At 36.2% G+C, this 18,477-nt stretch overlaps 1 protein-coding gene and 1 long non-coding RNA gene across 2 annotated transcripts in view; one reads left to right on the top strand and one right to left on the bottom strand.

Annotated features, from left to right (window-relative positions):
- LOC106080863 (A disintegrin and metalloproteinase with thrombospondin motifs like) overlaps positions 1–18,477 on the top strand; it is a 323,287-nt gene that overhangs the window by 159,159 nt on the left and 145,651 nt on the right. The gene's annotated exons all lie outside the window — the stretch shown is intronic.
- LOC131997675 (uncharacterized) overlaps positions 16,615–18,477 on the bottom strand; it is a 123,912-nt gene continuing 122,049 nt past the window's right edge. Inside the window, exon 3 of the long non-coding RNA XR_009398336.1 lies at positions 16,615–16,757. This is a non-coding gene — a long non-coding RNA (uncharacterized LOC131997675). The remainder of the gene's footprint in view (positions 16,758–18,477) is intronic.

Genomic DNA, 18,477 nt, shown 5'->3' with positions numbered 1-18,477 from the left:
TAACAAAGTTGATCGCGCGTTCATTTTTGCTAATTTTTTTCTATTTTTGGCTCAAAGCAATAAGCAGAATTGTCGATTTTGGAGTGAAGATCAGCCAGAAGCCTTGCAAGAACTATCAATGCATCCAGAAAAAGTCACATCTTGGTGCGGTTTTGTGGGCTGGTGGCATCATTGGACCGTACTTCTTCAAATAAGATGCGAATCGTAACTTTACTGTGAATGGTGAGCGCTATCATGAGATGGTATCCACTTTTTTTGCCCAAAATGCAAGAGCTAGACCTGCATGGCATGTCATTTCAACAAGACGGTCCCACATGCCACACAGCTCGAGTACCAATAGACTTATTGGGAGGCAAGTTCGGTGAACGTTTTTTTTTTTTTTTTTTGATTTTTGGCTGGGGAGGCGAAATTATTTTGGATAAAGAACGCATAACGAATGCATAAAAATCCATTTCAGGTTGAAATTCGACAAAAAATCTCGATGTAAAAATTTTGAAAATTTTATATTAAAAAAAGTTGAAAATCATAGGCTTGCCAATTATTGGAGAAAAAAGGCTACAGTTTGTTTGAGTAATTCGAAAAATTGAAGAAGTTACAACAACTTGGGGCTGAGAAAGGAAAACTTTTAAAATTTGATACCATTTTTGGTAGCTTGTGAAAATTTGCTCTATTTTCGGGGAGGGAGACCAAATTATTTTGGATTAAGAACGCATAACGAATGCATAAAAATCCATTTCAAGTTGAGATTCGTCAAAAAATCTCGATGTAAATATTTTGAAAATTCGATAAGGGGGTACCCCATGAAAAAAGTTGATTATCATCGGCTTGCCACTTATTGCCGAAAAAAGGCTACAATATGTTTGAGTATCAAAACGAGTGATACCAATATGAAAAGTGATTTCCTTCACAAATCCATTGATGTAATCTATTTTGAGAAATTCGAAAAATTGAGAAATTTACAGCAATTTCAATTTCATTTGGGCTAGGAAAGGAAAAATTTGAAATTTTGATACCATTTTTAGTAATTTGTGAAAATTTGCTCGATTTTCGATTTTTGGCTGGGGAGACCAATTTATTTTGGTTTAAAAACGCATAACGAATGCAAAAAAATCCATTTCAGGTTGAAATTCGACCAAAAATCTCGATGTAAAAATTTTGAAAATTTCATAAGGGGGTACCCCATGAAAAAAGTTGAAAATCATCGGCTTGCCACTTATTGCCGAAAAAGGGTTACAATATGTTTGAGTATCACAACGAGTGACACCAATATGAAAAGCGATTTTCTTCACAAATTCATAGATGTAATCTATTTTGAGAAATTCGGAAAATTGAGGAAGTTACAGTAACTTGAATTTCATTTGGGCTAGGAAGGGAAAATTTGGAAACTTTGATACCATTTCTAGTAATTTGTGAAAATTTGCTCGATTTTCGATTTTTGGCTGGGGAGACGAATTTATTTTGGATAAAGAACGCATAACGAATGCAAAAAAATCCATTTCAGGTTGAAATTCGACACAAAATCTCGATGTAAAAATTTTGAAAATTTCTTAAGGGGGTACCCTATGAAAAAAGTTGAAAATCATCGTCTTGCCACTTATTGCAGAAAATAGGCTACAATATGTTTGAGTATTACAATGAGTGACACCAATATGAAAGGCGATTTCCTTCACAAATCCATTGATGCAATCTAGTTTGGGAAATTCAAAAAATTGAGGAAGCTACAGCAATTTGAATTTCATTTGGGCTAGGAAGGGAAAAATTTTAAATTTTGATACCATTTTTAGTAATTTGTGAAAATTTGCTCGATTTTCGATTTTTGGCTGGGGAGACCAAATTATTTTGGATTAAGAACGCATAACGAATGCATAAAAATCCATTTCAGGTTGAAATTCGACAAAAAATCTCGATGTAAAAATTTTGAAAATTTCTTAAGGGGGTACCCTATGAAAAAAGTTGAAAATCATCGGCTTGCCACTTATTGCCGAAAAAAGGCTACAATATGTTTGAGTATCACAAAGAGTGACACCATTATGAAAAGAGATTTTCTTCACAAATCCACTGATCTAATCTATTTTGAGAAATTCAAAAAATGGAGGAAGTTACAGCAATTTGAATTTCATTTGGGCTAGAAAGGGAAAAATTTGAAATTTTGATACCATTTTTAGTTATTTGTGAAAATTTGCTCGATTTTCGATTTTTGGCTGGGGAGACCAAATTATTTTGGATTAAGGACGCATAACGAATGCATAAAAATCCATTTCAGGTAGAAATTCGACAAAAAATCTCAATGTAAAAATTTTGAAAATTTCATGAAGAAAGTTGAAAATCAACGGCTTGCCACTTATCACAACGAGTGACACCAATATGAAAAGCGATTTCCTTCATAAATCCATTGATGTAATCTACTTGGAGAAATTCGAAAAATTGAAGAAGTTACAGCAACTTCAAGTTCATTTGGGCTAGGAAGGAAAAAACATCTCGACGACCCTGGCGAGTTTAGTTCAGGTATCGATAGTTCAGCCCGGTTGTACTTAATGTCATTTTACTTGTTTTTTCCGATATTCTAGTCGGAATTTGTCTGGTGTCATAGGCAGACATGTTAGCCTCTACGCCACGGTGGTCTTTTCAAGTGTTTGTATCCTTTGTTAGATCGAAAACTAAATAACAAATTTATCATGATGTTTAGGGCCATTGTGTTCAATAATATATTAGAATATAAAAGAATCTAAACGAATTTGTTGGTCAATAAATGACCTTGAGATTTTTTGTTTTTCGTTTCTTCTCAATCAAATCACAAAATGAAATAGAATTCTACTGAAAGCAAAGAACGAGTTCTTTTGAAGAACTTGGTGAATAAAAATATGTAAATTTAATATATTGAAGAATATTTTGATTGTTGTGTTTTATGCGACTACCACAGTTGATATCTACATTTTGCACTCGCCTTATAAGAATTAAATTTTAATTTTTTTTTAATTTGGGATTTTGAAATTTTTTAAATACACTTTCGGAAACAACTTAAAAAAATGTAAAATTTTGTAAAATCTGGAAATTAGGTTTTGTATATTGGAAATTTGTATAAAGAACATTTTATCCAAGAAATGCGTTTAACTTTTCTTTTAGTTTACTAATCTACCATAGCTTCAAAAAAAAAAATATATATATTTTAAAAACCTAATCCACTTATGTAGTAGCATGAGGGAAAATGTTAGCACCACTCACTTTTTCGCTTCACAAATTTTTATAGATTTTTTTTTCATGTTGCCAAGTCCCAACTAAAAAACAACCAAACATTTTTTAAAAGCATTTCTTAATTCCCTTAACAAAATCCATAAAACTACATTTTGTTTTAGACATATTAGGTAATACAAAGAAATTCGTGTTCAATTTGTATGTGTGGCTACATGCTGAGAGGTGCCAAACAAAAGACTTAAGACACAAACATCGGTGTTTGATTATATTAATTTTCAGTTTAAGCTTGCAACGCAACACCTACCAAAGCTATTGTTTTCACTCTAATTATTGACTTATAAGTATTTTGCCCCCTTTGTGACTGTGTTTATGGCTATTGCTACTAATTTAGTTGTCGGCTTTTGTTATTAATAGCGCAAGACAATGCCAACCACTGATACTGTTCTGTCATTGTTCTCTATTGTTTGGAGAACAATTAGGCTATGCGTCAAGGGAGGGTGAATCAGTGTGAGGGTGATCTACCAAAACACTTCGTAATGAACAATTTTTTAATAATGAAAAACAAATCAAAAAAAACTTCAAAACGTCAACTTATGCTAAGTTTTGTGATAAAACCATTTTAATAGACTGATGTGAAGTATGTTAACCATAAACTAACGGCTTTATTCTCAAAACATTATAAAGCCTTAAAAATGGTTTATTTGACAGTTCTATAAAGGAAATATGCCAAATAAACCCATTTCAAATCTATATTAAGTTTTGTGAATAAGGCCGTGAATGCTAAGCCTATGAAAATTATTTTTTGCCAGAGCTATTAATTGGTTTCATTTAACAACCTTAACAAAAATTCATAGCTTAGCTTTTGAAAACAAAGTTTCGTTTTAATAAGGTAACTGAACAAGACTTCTACAAATTCCATTATTTGTTATGAATTTGTTATTTGTTAATTTATAAGAATTATTGTAATTGAGGAACTAATATTTTTTTTTTTTGCCTTTTTCCCCCTTTCTTATGCAATTAATGTAAATTCTTCTATATATGCGATTTTTAATCTACATTTCTAACATGACACATAAAATAGTATGCATGTTAATATTGCCATTATATTTTCAATGCAATCCAAGAAAAATTATCATATATAACACATTCCTCACTATAAATGAATTGCTATGCGTTACATACATGAACGAATTAACATATGGTAGACAAATTCTTCGAGAAGAAATTTTCGTATGTTAATTACATCTATCATGTAAGCTATCAAGTCTATGATCAATATTATTAGAAGTTTAATGGAATGTTTATGATATAATGGATTATATGAAACAAGTTGTTTTTTTTATTAGAATTATTAATAGGCTGGCAACTTTATAGAGCATGGCTATTGCATTAAAAGGCAATAGGAAATATTATATCTCAAAATGAAAGTTATTACAAACAGAATTTTGTATTTTTCTAAATTGAGGATTATTAATACATGTTTGTTGAAATGTAGGTGGGAGTTGGCCTTTTTGGTATAACAACCTACATTACCCTTCATCAGGAATTAATAATTTTGTCATTCCGAATTAAAATAATTTTTGCCATTCCTTTTGAAATATTCCCAAATACTCGAACTTTTAAAGTGTATACATCTTCCTGATGTTCTTAAACATCGAAATCGATTTAATTATTTGGTTATACACCTACAAGTTGGTTGAATTCGTGCGACAGCACTAAAAAAATTTAGACATTCATGCAGATTTTTTTCTTTTTGTTCAGAGGCCAAGTTTTTTAGCTTAAAATTGAACAATAAAGTGAATAAGCGAATTCAATCATTCCTCGGTTGGTTATCACAATCTGTACAATCCCATGGCAGCCGGTTGTATTTACCTGATTGTCCCGATAGAGTCCTTCATCGACAAGGGCGGCCACCTCAGTGTATATGACACTGCTACAACAACAACAATCTGTTTGTTCCATCAGCCGAGCTTAAAACAAATTTCGAAGAATTTGCATCTTCAGGGCTTCTTCTCCAATTTCTGACCGTTAGTTTCAAGATGTTTCTTTCCACGTGGTGTTTGCATCGGAGTTGTTGGCTTTCCCTTTTGCGTTTCCCATCAGCTGGAGCTCCTTTATTCATTGTGATAACAACATCACAAAGCTGTACACTTCTCTTCATGAAGCCAAGTACTGACTCGCAAGTATCCATACTTTGGCACCATATGGGTTAGGTTAGGTTGAAAAGAGGGTGCAGATTTTCCACTCAATGCCATTATGGACATACATCTAAGCCAGTAATCGGCTTGTTGGGCGCTCTAAATACTCAAACAAAAGTAACCTCGAAAAGAAAATTTAAGTAAGGAATTTCGTGCTAATTACAAGATCCTTAATTGTTTTCATGTCTTGGTATTGTGTGCCCACCTAAACGCCTTTGTTTGTTAGTCGCAAAAGCCGGGCAATGTCATAGAAAATGCTAAAACGTTTCATCATCTTCCTCGTATGCCCTACACATGTTATCACTTGCCGAACCGATTTTACATAAGTGAGCTCGTAGTACTATGTGTCCCGTTATGATATCGAAAGTTATACTGACCCCCTTCTAACTTACTTTCAGTAATAGCCTCGTCTTCTCACGATCTGGATCTACCCATAGAATTTTCGCCATCCTACAGATGAACTGTATCGACCCGAAAAGCTTCGGGTTAGCCAAGCTTATTGACGGCAGTTCTCTAGCCTTCATTGCCAAATCGTCTGCTTTCTCTTTCCCAGTTATTCCGCTATGGTCCTCAGAGAAGACGTTAATACTCCGCCTGCAGGACCGTATTATGGTCAGGTAGTCTGAAACAGATCTCAGTATTCGGGTTCTCAATGTAGACCCCCAGGCCGACTCTGTCCTCTAACTTTGATCCATTCTTGTAACACGATTTTCCGGATGGCAATACTGGCAGCAGTGCCTCGCACTCGACCTCAAATGTCGTCTCAGCTATTCGATCGGAAACCTCTTTCATTCCATTCAGGTTTCCTATCGTCGCCTCGATTATACCGCGATGGTATGAGCTGCTCCCATCCTCAATCCATTCTCCCATCACCTTAAGTCTCATAGCCACAGGTGCTGCCTCATACTTAATCTGTGTGTCTATGGGTCCGATATCTAGAATAGTCTGCAGTGCCCTAGTGGGCGAGGTCTTTATCGCTCCACCACCCATGCCAAGACAATGTTTTCTCTGAACCTGTTGTATTATCATTGCGTTGCAGTTTTTATCCATCGCAGTCCAGAAAACTAATGAGGCGTAAGTCAGAATAGGTTTAATGACGCTCCTGTTGATCCAATGAGCCATCCTGGGATTCAGGACCCATTTTGAGCTTGTCTTTTCCAGGTTTTGTTATTTTCCAGAATTTGTGAATATCTGGTCAACTGTTGATTTACCAGGTCTAAAGCAGCATTGAAAGACCCTAGTACGCATGAAAGTATTTTGTAAGCGATGGGAAGGAAACTTATTCTCATGTGCTGTGTACATACTGTCTTAATTCCTTTCCAATCATGGGTAATGCGTTCTTCTAGCCTTATTACGCGACCGAACTGTAATACACGGCTTATCAGTATGTCGCCTCCGATTCTAAATACTTTTTTTTTTTTTTTTTTTTTGAAGAGACAATTGACGAGTGAATTTCTTGACACTTATATAAATGATGATTTTTTTCGGGGTGGCAACACTGGTTGATTGTGTATAAACGTCATGTGTGAATGTGAAAAGTCTTCAATATTCCACAATTTCATCATGGAGAAACCCACTGCAAATCGTTGAAATTTATTATCAAAATGCATGCTTTATGACAGAAGTTCGATGGAAGTTATCAAAAACTGTGTTCAGTGATGAGACTAATTTTGAGCTCAATGGATGCCTGAACAAAGAACTATCACATTTGGGTGAAAAACGACTACATTACGTACAAGAGTTACCGATACATTCTGAAAAATTACAGTTTGGTGTGGTTAATGGGCTGGTGGCATCATAGGACCATTTTTCTAAAAAGATGAACTTATTTTATTTTAGCCACTTGCAACTCGATTCCGGCTTCCTGCACTGCTGAGATTCACGTTTTGCATTGCCAACACTTTTAGTGACATCACGAGGTCTAATGCTATTGCTCTTCAGATCATTAAGACTCGAGTAGGATTTGGTCAATCCATGCACTTCCACCATGAACTGATTATGTCTGTGGTTAAGTTTAATACACTGTCTGAGACTTTGGGGAATTAAACGTTCGTCAGATGACTTCGCAAGAAGATTGGCTACAATATAGCCCTTACTCATCTTGCGATGGAAGTGTTGCAACGATCTGCACTCTGTAATAAAGTTGGTCCCACAAACCGGCCAAGCGAATTTAAATATGCGGCCATAACCTCATGTAATTTGAACCCCAAGCGATTAATCAACATCTTTATTTACCGCAAGCCCTAAGAGAAGCAATCTTTTCTCGATTGTATTCTATGACTAACCATTCAAGGCATTATAATTATGGTTAACACATGCCCAGCAGCTAAATTCTTCCTTTTCTCTAGTTCCGACGGCCACAAATAAAGTGTTTTCACAAGCTCTACAATTTGATCGCACTGGCTTCTGAGAAATACTTCTGTTTAGATCTTGATAACCAGACCGATGTCATCTTATAAATCTTTGCGTGCGATCTAGGCCGCCATCACCTTCATTGGTAAAAATAACTTTCCACTCTTAGGAGGAGGAATAATAGCAGGCGTTTTATTAATATTGGGTTGCCCAAAAAGTAATTGCGGATTTTTCATATAGTCGGCGTTGACAAATTATTTCACAGCTTGTGACTCTGTAATTGCATTCTTTCTTCTGTCAGTTATCAGCTGTTACTTTTAGCTTGCTGTAAAAAAGAAGTGTAAAAAAGTATATTTGATTAAAGTTCATTCTAAGTTTTATTAAAAATGCATTTACTTTCTTTTAAAAAATCCGCAATTACTTTTTGGGCAACGGTAGAAACAAAATGTAAATAGCAGCCCTTGTAAGCCATAAAAAAATCTAAAACTTACACATTCGATCTCTTTTGCCATTCTTGCCATTAGTCCATATTACTAACAACAACTCTTATCAGTCATGGATTTAATATATAAAAAAAAGGGTTAGGATACCCACCATCTTGGGTATATATGTAAACCCTTATTCCGTCATAGTCCAGTGAGAAATGTATAATTAATGGCCCCATAGCAGCTATATCGAAATATGGTCCGATTTGGACCGATCTGGGCCAAATTAAAGAAGGATATTGAAGGGCCTAACGCAACTCACTGTCCTACAATTTGGCAAAATCGAACGATAAATGCGTCTTTTATGGGCCCAAGACCTTAAATCAAGATCGGTCTACATGGCAGATATATCCAAATCTGGACCGATCGGGGCCCAATTAAAGAATGTCGAGTGGTCTAACACAATTTAGTGTCGATTTCAGAAAAATTGGATAATAAATGTGGCTTTTATGGGTCTTAGACCTTAAATCGGGGGATCGGTCTATATGAGGGCTATATCAAGATATAGTCCGATATAGCCCATCTTCGAACTTAACCTGCCTATGGAGAAAAAAAGAATCTGTGTAAAGTTTGAGCTCAATAACTCTATTTTGAAACTGTTGCGTGATTTTAACATACAGACGGACGGACGGACATGGCTAGATCGTCTTAGATTTTTACGATCAAGAATATGTATATATATATATATATATATATATATATATATATATATATATATATATATATATATATATATATATATATATATATATATATATATATATATATATATATATATATATATATATATATATATATATATATATATATATATATATATATATATATATATATATATATATATATATATATTGATATTTCGATATGTTGCAAACGGAATGACAAAATGATTATTCCCCCATCCTTCGGTGGTGGGAATAATACATTAGAGCGATAAAATTCACCATTGAATGAAATAACCTTGAAAGTTTTCTAGTGAGTATTTTAAACAAACCAACTTTTCAGTCAACAAATTTTCGTTACCAAATTTAAACAAATTGGGAAAATATTTAAATGTCCAAAAAACAACTCTCACCAACCAGCATGATAGCCGGCTAAGCCCTTACCAAAAATAATTTCGTGTCTATAAACTATTGCAAAATAAAAGATATTAATCGTATGGCTTAAAAAATGCACCCACCTAAAAATAATAAAGAAATTTTGTAAATACACAAAACATTTCCTAAGAAAGATAAATCTATTTAATTTTTATGTTGACAGCATGTAACGGGAAAAAACACATACAGACCACACAAGTGAAACGCACCTTTTTTATCGCTCCCACGAAGAGCCGTTTATATTTGTTGCATAAAATATGCAGTCTCAATGGTCGCAAAACAGCTTCAAAAAACAGAAATATTGGAATTAATATGTCGATGCAAAGCATCAATCAAAATAAGAGCAACAAATGCTAAATAATTTAATGCAACGCCTCATATAATAAAAGAAGTGTAGTGTTTCCCATTGAAAACAAAAGACTTAAGCAACAAACTTGTTTATAACAATTTTACTCGTATTTCAAATCTTTTAAGTTTGGAAATACTTGGAAAAGCAACATGAATTTATAAAGGCAAACAATTCTCATCAAAAATGCGAAATATTTCCCGCTTATATTTCAATAATTTAGAAATTTTCACACACCCTACTGCGCTTCAATCATCGAAAGGGGTAAATCAAATTCATAACCTATGCAAAAAGAGCGAATACATTTGTCTGTATATTAGCTAAACTCAATAACATAACTTAAAGCTAGGCCATAATTGTTTTAAAATTTGATTTTCATACATCGATTTATTCGTTCAGCAAGGTTGATATGACTAAAAACAAATATAAGTGTGCTAAATTCGGATCGCATTTGTCAAGTTCTTTGCCTGGTATTTCTTTGTAGACAAACAAAGGATAATGGACAAAAATTGCCACACTATATTAGGCCTTGGACCGATTAGGGATATACTTGGCTTGAATGTTGGAGACCATAGTAGATGCCATTGTGCAAATTTTCACCCAATTCGGGTAAGAATTGCGCCCTATAGGAACTCAAAAAGTAAAATCGGGAAATCGGTTTATATGAGAGCTATGAGAATATTGATGGATTCAGGCCATAATTGGCAAGTATGAAGAAGGTACTGTACAAAATTTCAGCCAAATCGGATAAGAAAAGCGCCCTCTAGAGGTCAAAGAAATCGAATTGCAAGATCGGTTTACATGGCAGCTGTATCAGGTTATGAACCGATTTAGACCATACAATGAATGGCACAGGGACAAGTTGTTGGAAGTTAAATCAAAACACTTCATGCAAAATTTCAGCCAAACCAAATAATAATTGCGCCCTCTAGAAGCTCAAGAAGTCAAAATCCGAGATCAGTTTATATGGCAGCTAAGCCAGGTTAGAAACCGATTCCAACCATACTGGGCACAATTGTTGGAAGTCATAACACAATACATCATACGCAATTTCAGCTAAATCGGATAAGAATAACGCCCTTTAGAGCCTCAAGAAGTCAAGATCTGAGATCGGTTTATATGCCAGCTATATAAAAACATGGATCCATATGGCTCATTTACAATCCCAATCCACCTACACTAGTAGGAAGTATTTGTGCAAAATTTCAAGCGCCTAGCTTTATTCGGACGGATGGACGCACATGGCTTAATCAACTTATGTCAAGACAATAATGAATTTATATACTTTGTTGAGTCATAGATCAATATTTCGATGTGTTACAAACGGAACGACGAAATTAGTATACCTCCCCTCCTATGGTGCTGGGTATAATAAGCACGTTTTAGTAACTGCCACTTTATTGTGGCAAAATTTTCATGCAGCGAACTTGTAGCCAAAATCGAGAGCATGAAATTAAAAGCATTTTAGCAAAATTGATATGAGCCCGCATATTCAAGCAAAAATATTCATGGAAAATAATTTGGAAATTTTGAAAGGCAATTTTCTCAAAATTGTATATTCGGAACTTACCTTCCCACGAGCATCCCATTTGAAAACAGCGGAAAGAGTTATCTTAAATGTATATATGATGCTTGATTCTGAAATTATTTCTAAACATCTGTGAGTTTTTTTCTATACTGCTGTATATGATATTCCAGTTGAGTTTCCTGTCCAAGATCACTCCAAAGTATTTAATCTTGTCTGTAATCAAAATCGTTTTGCAGTGAAAAGTAGCTCCTCAAATTAAAACAACTTCGTCTTTCTTGTAAACAGGCAAATTTCAATTTTTTTGGGTTAACATTAAGTCCCCCAGGCTAGTCGTATGCCAACCTCAGCATTCTTTCGGCCCTTGTGCATGGTTGATTCGAACTTTAAGTCCTCAAAAGTATTGGGTTGCCCAAAAAGTAATTGCGGATTTTTTAAAAGAAAGTAAATGCATTTTTAATTAAACTTAGAATGAACTTTAATCAAATATACTTTTTTGCACTTTTTTTCTAAAGCAAGCTAAAAGGAACAGCTGATAACTGACAGAAGAAAGAATGCAATGACAGAGTCACAAGCTGTGAAAAAATTTGTCAATGCCGACTATATGAAAAATCTGCAATTACTTTTTGGGCAACCAATTTATTATACCATCAAACCGCTCAACAATCACGATCTATATTAGGAAATTTACGGTGGAAAGCTATACGAGTGGCACTAAAATGTCCCACTGTGGTGTGCCCTGTTCTACTCTTTACCTTTTCCCTATGTCATGGCACCAAAAATTTATCCACTTGTTCCTTAGCATATGACATATTTAGTCCCAGGACCCAGTCCACCCGATACTGGCATAGAATTGGATCAGCGTGCCGATGCAAATGCAAATTTTGCCCATGAACATTCCACTAAGGAACAGGGGCAAACTTCTCACATATCAATGAGTGCAGTCCGATTCAAGTTTAAACTCAATGATAAGGGGCCTCCTTTTTATAGCCAAGTCCGAACGGAGTGCCGCAGTGCGACACCTCGTTGGAGAGAAGTTTTATATGGCATAGTACCTCACAAATGTTGCCAGCATTAGGAGGGAAAAACCACCGCTGACAATATTTTCTGATGGTCTCGCCAGGATTCGAACCCAGGCGCTCAGCGTTATAGGCGGGCATACTAACCTCTGCGCTACGGTGGCCTCAGCGTGCCGATACTAACATTAAAAAAAACTCCTTCAATGTCAATGCTTACCGCTTGGCATCGAAAAATTCTTCTATTCTTTGCGCAACCTCATGTGGTATGGTGTCCACCGATCTTCCTATGACATAGGCCTGATACATGTATATTAGGTTAGGTTAGGATGAAAAGAGGGTGCGGATATTAATCCACCCCATGTCACTGTGGAGATACACCTAGGCCAGTTATCGTTTTTTTGTGCGCTCTATACTAAAAAGTAACCTCGTAAAAGAACATCTAACTCAGTCCCAACCGACTTACACATATAAGAAGTATTTGTACGAAATTTCTAGTGCCTACCTCTTACTCCTTCGAAAGTAAGCATAATTTCGATAAACAAGCGGACATGAATATGTCGGGTTAGAATGTCACAACGATGAAGAATTCTTTGCTTGGAAAAATTCTTCTATTCTTTGCACGAACTCATATGGAGTGGTGCCCACCGATTTCCCTATGACATAGAGCTGATGCATGTATATTATCTTAGGTTAGGTTGAAAAGAGGGTGGGGATAATAATCCGCCCCATGTCACTATGGATATACATCGAAGCCAGTATTTCGCTTGATGTGTGCTCTAAATTCTACAAAGTAACCTTGCAAAAGAACATCTATCTTCGGAATTCGATGCTACTTACAAAATCCTTAATTGCTTTCCATACCACTCTTCTAACCTGGTTCATGTTTGGTATTGTGTCCCCACCTAAGCGCCATTGTCTGTTACACCCGAAAGCCGGGCAATGACATAGGAAATGCTCCAAAGTCTCATCATCTTCCCCGCATACCCTACATATGCTATCACTTGCCGCACCGATTTTGCATAAGTGAACTCTTAGCCTTATATGTCCCTCTATGCTATACTGATCTCCTTCTTGCTTGCTTTCAGTAATAGCCTCGTCTTCTCACGATCTGGATCCACCCATAGGATTTTCGCCCTCCTACCGACCGTTTCGCTATTCAACAGTGTTGCATGCACGTTCGTCGCCCACTCCCTTAACTCGGACTACGTCGACCCGAAAGGTTTCGAACTAACAAAGTTTATTGAAGGCAGTCCTCTGGCCTTCGCTGTCAAATCGTCTGCGCTTTCATTCCCCCTTACTCTGTTATGGCCCGTAACCCAAAAGATGCGGATGGTGCCATCCTCAGATAAGGCGTTAATCTCCTCTGGCCTTCGCTGCCAAATCGTCTGCTCTTTCATTCCCCCTTACTCTGCTATGGCCCGGCACCCAAACGATGCGGATCGTGTGATCCTCAGATAAGGGGTTAATCTCCTTCTTACACTGCAAGACTGTTCGTGACCTTACCGTCCTGGATGGTATTGCCCTGATGGCCATTTTACTGTCCGTAAAGAAGTTCACACTCGATGTCCTCGCATTAATCCCACAACACCTCACGCACTCTATGATCGCCCGGATCTACACCTGCAGGACCGTATTATGGTCAGGCAGTCTGAAACAGATCTCAGTCCCTGGCTCCTCACAGTAGACCCCTAGGCCCACTCTGCTCCCTAACTTTGATCCATTTGTGTAGCATGATCTTCCAGATGGCGATACCACAGTTCCATCAATCCAAGACTAGGACTCTGGCAGCGGAGTCTCACACTCGACCTCAAGTGTCATCTCAGGTATTCGATCGTAAACCTTCTCTAATCCATCTGGATTTCCTATTGTCGCCTCGATTATACCGCGATGATATGACCTGCTACTATCCATTATCCATTCTCCCATTACCTTAAGTCTGATAGCCGCAATGGCTGCCTCACACTTAATCTGTATGTCTATGGGTCGGATATCTAGAATAGTCTCCAGTGCTCTAGTGGGCGTAGTCTTCATCGCTCCGCTTATGCCAATAGCATATTTTTTCTGAACCTGTTGTATTATCCTTACGTTGCACTTTTTCTTCATAGCAGTCCACCATCGTCTGAAGCGTAAGTTAGTATTGGTCTAATCACGATCCTGTAAAGCATGTGGACTATCGTCGGATTCAAGAAACTAAAACTGAATTGGAAATGTCACATACAGGAACATAATGAGAAGGCTCACAGTTGTTGGGCACTATGTAGGTTGGAAACATAGTGCCCACCATCTGTGAGCATTCTCATTATGTTCCTGAATGTGACACTTCCAATTCAGTTTCGTGTTTAAGATCACTCCTAAGTTTTTGAGGTTGTCACTCCTAAGTTTTTGAGGTTGCCTGGGTCTAGCCCAGTCGTTTGCCATCTGCTAGACCATTTCGGACCTTCTGCATAGCTGATTCGGATCCTTAACTCTTGGTAGAATTTTAACATCATCTGCTTGAAATTTCTCAGATATTTTAGCCATGTTCCATGGTTTTAAGGGGAAAGACCGCATAAATTGCCTTGTCGGCCTTGGATATGAACACCAATCTTGCTTTCTGACAGGCTTTTGAAGAGTTATAGGCAAACTGTGAATAGTGAATATATTGGGTTGCCCAAAAAGTAATTGCGAATTTTTTTTCTAAAGCAAGCTAAAAGTAACAGCTGATAACTGACAGAAGAAAGAATGCAATTACAGAGTCACAAGCTGTGAAAAAATTTGTCAACGCCGACTAAATGAAAAATCCGTAATTACTTTTTGGGCAACCCAATAGATAGTCCGCCATATTCTAAAGTTTTTCCGGAATTATTCCATCAGGTCCTGGTAACTTAAATGACTGGAAGCTCTCCAAAGCATCCTTTATCATGAAGTTGGTAATGATGAGCCCTTGACTAATGTCCCCCTAAATCTTCAATAGTTGTCATTTAACCCACTAATTGTCCCCATCTGTCTTCTTTGGTTTTTTTTTTTTTTGAGGTGGCACAGATTCTAACTTTGCTAACAAATACCTTAATTGTCTCGAGCCTCACCAGTCAAATTATCTACCCAATTGATTTTTTTTATTGGCAATAACAAAAACCGAGTATTTTTACCTATCTTTGTTTATGTTACTTTAATCAAAATAAATTTTGATAATCTATGAGCCATGTAATCATTGTTTCACGCAAGCGAATCTTGTTTTTCTAAATATCAAGGCCTTCAATGAGGGGGCATATTCGATTTTTTTCACGGCGTTGAAGCAAAAAGTCAATGGCTTCAACATCTTCTATATACGAATGTACACGAATAGAGGTGATGAAGATGACCCACTGCTATGGTGATCAATAAGAAGCCAACACATGATTTTTCTACAAATTTTGTGAATTTAAAATTATAGCCTTAAGTTACAGCAGCAAACAAAATTCTTGTACGTCGGCTCGATTTAGGTTAACAAACCAACCACCAACCATGGGTTGGTGTCACCTCGCACAGCGATGACATTTTTCAATGAAAATGTTTTTTTTTTTTTTTTGCCATACCACAAATTTGTAAATGATTGTTTGGCACTGTCATCAAACTATGGTGTTGTTGAGCAATATTGTGCCCGATTATGATTGATGGATTGATGGCTTGTTTCTCAAAACATTTTTAATTGGCCTTGTGACATTTATGTTATGCTGTGCTCGTTAAGATAATAAGAACCGAATCTTCTTCAATCAATGTGCATGATATCTCACATAATAAGAAAACATCATAATTTGAAAGTTTTGAGTAGGGTCTGTGAGAAGCTCTTCACATGCTAAATTAGATACAATCCTTCAAGTGTCATCAGCTAGGTGATTTCTAGGTCAATTCTTTTCGAACATGCAATTTAAAACCAATTATTAGCTAAACTAGTCTCAAAGGCCTTTTCCTCCATAAAATACAAAACTAAAACAAATAAAAAGATTTGTATGCCAATAGAAGATTGAGACTTCAGAGAATTTACACATATATTTGGTTTCCTCTGAAAGCATAACACCTTTCCTTTGTCTTGTTTTATTTATATTTCAAAGCGTTTCCCAATCTTTTAACAGAAAGTCTTAAATCAAATTGTTTTAAAACCATTTTTAATCCATTATATAAGACTTATACACCCCTGCATGTTTCAATGTGAACATTACTGCATAAGATTGAGTAAACATTAAGCAATAATGCAGTTGCAAAAGACCTCTTGTTTCCCACACATCCATATTTTAATGTTTCACAATATATGAAATGCATAAAACTGTCCAAAATATATAAAGAGCTCAGAAAGAAGAAATTCATAATTTTCACCTCCCACTTCTGCGTGCTGTATATGGTTTATAATAAAAACAAAAGACTTAAGCAACATACCTGTTTAGTTCAGTTCAACATTGGTGGTCTAATACAGTCTCAAACAAAACTGGAACAATGGAAACTGCAAGGGCTTTATTGTGGCAGCAAATGATTTTCTTTCAACCATGAACTCACACATGTAGAGTAGGGTCTTACTTTTTGAAGTGACCTTGAAAAAAAGAAATGAGAAAAATTCATCAAAAAGAAATGGGAAAATTTATTTTTTTACACAATAAAATGACTGACTAGAGAATACCCAAAATATTTATTAGTTCCAATTGGGTATCTTGGCGTATATTTTCAATATTGGGTTGCCCAAAAAGTAATTGCGGATTTTTTTAAAGAAAGAAAGTAAATGCATTTTTAATAGAACTTAAAATTAACTTTAATCAAATATACTTTTTTACACTTGTTTTCTAAAGCAAGCTAAAAGTAACAGCTGATAACTGACAGAAGAAAGAATGCAATTACAGAGTCACAAGCTGTGAAAAAATTTGTCAACGCCGACTATATGAAAAATCCGCAATTACTTTTTGGGCAACCCAATATATAGCTTATCAGAAATAAGTGACCCACCACCATAGGATGGGGGTGCATTCATTCATTCCGTCATTCCGTTTGCAATACATCGAAATATGCATTTCAGATCATGTGTCTGCGCGACCGTGTGTCTGTCCGTCCGTGAGTCCATCAGTTGTAATCACACTACAAGCTTTACAAATTGAAACATTCAGCTTAAACTTAGCACAGCTTGGTATTTCTTTAAAAAGCAGGTCAAGTTCTTGAATGGGCCAAATCGGATCATGTTTGGACACAGCTGCCATATAGACCGATCTGGCGATTTAGTGGTTTAAGCCTGTAAAAACCGCATATCATGTCGGATTTCGCTAAAATTTTAAACAAGCAGTTGTACGAGGGGCCCCGATATTCAAAACGAATATGGCCTATATTGGACCATATATACATACAACTGCCATGTAGACCGATATACCGGTTTAGGGTCTAAAGCCCACAATTATTATCCGATTTCGATGAAATTGAAAAGAGTGAGTTGTTTTAAGCCTCCTGACATCCGACTCAAATATGGTTTAGATCGGACCATATTCAGATATAGCTGTCATATAGAACGATCTGCCGATAAAGGGTCTTGAGCCCATAAAAGCTGCATTTATATCTCGATTTCGCTGAAACTTGAAATACTGAGTTGGTTAAAGCCTCCCGATATCCGACTCAAGTATGGTTCAAATCGGTCTTTATTCGGATATAGCTGCCATATAGATCGATCTGGGGATTAAGGGTCTGGAACGCATAAAAACCTCAATTATTATCCGATTTCCCTAAAATTTGAAGCAGAGAATTGTTTTAAGCCCCCCCACATCCGACTCAAATATGGTTCCGATTGGTCTATATTCAGATATATCTGTCATGTAGAGCAATCTGCCGAGTAAGGATCTTGAGCCCATAAAAGTTGCACTAATAACCCAATTTCGCTGGAACTTGAAACAGGGAGTTGTATTAAGCCTTCGGTCATCACAACTAAATATAGTCCAGATCGGGCTATATGTAGATATAGCTGCCATATAGACCGATCTGGCGATTTTAGGGTCTTGAGCCCATAAAAGTTGCATTTATAACTCGATTTCGCTGGAACTTGAAACAGTGAGTTGTATTAAGCCTTCTGTCATCACAACTAAATATAATCCAGATCGGACTATATTAAGATATAGCTGCTATATAGACCGACCTGCCGAATTTTGGGTCTAAAGCCAATAAAAACCCCAATTATTATCCGATTTTGCTGAAATTCAAAATAGTGAGTTGATTAAAGCCTCCTGACATCCAACTTAAATATGTTTCAGATCGGTCTGGTAGGTTCCTACCATAATTGT

Source organism: Stomoxys calcitrans, chromosome 5, assembly GCF_963082655.1.
Source record: "Stomoxys calcitrans chromosome 5, idStoCalc2.1, whole genome shotgun sequence".
Classification (NCBI taxonomy): domain Eukaryota; kingdom Metazoa; phylum Arthropoda; class Insecta; order Diptera; family Muscidae; genus Stomoxys; species Stomoxys calcitrans.
Note: the sequence above shows the minus strand (reverse complement) of the source record. Positions and strands in the feature narration are given on the sequence as shown.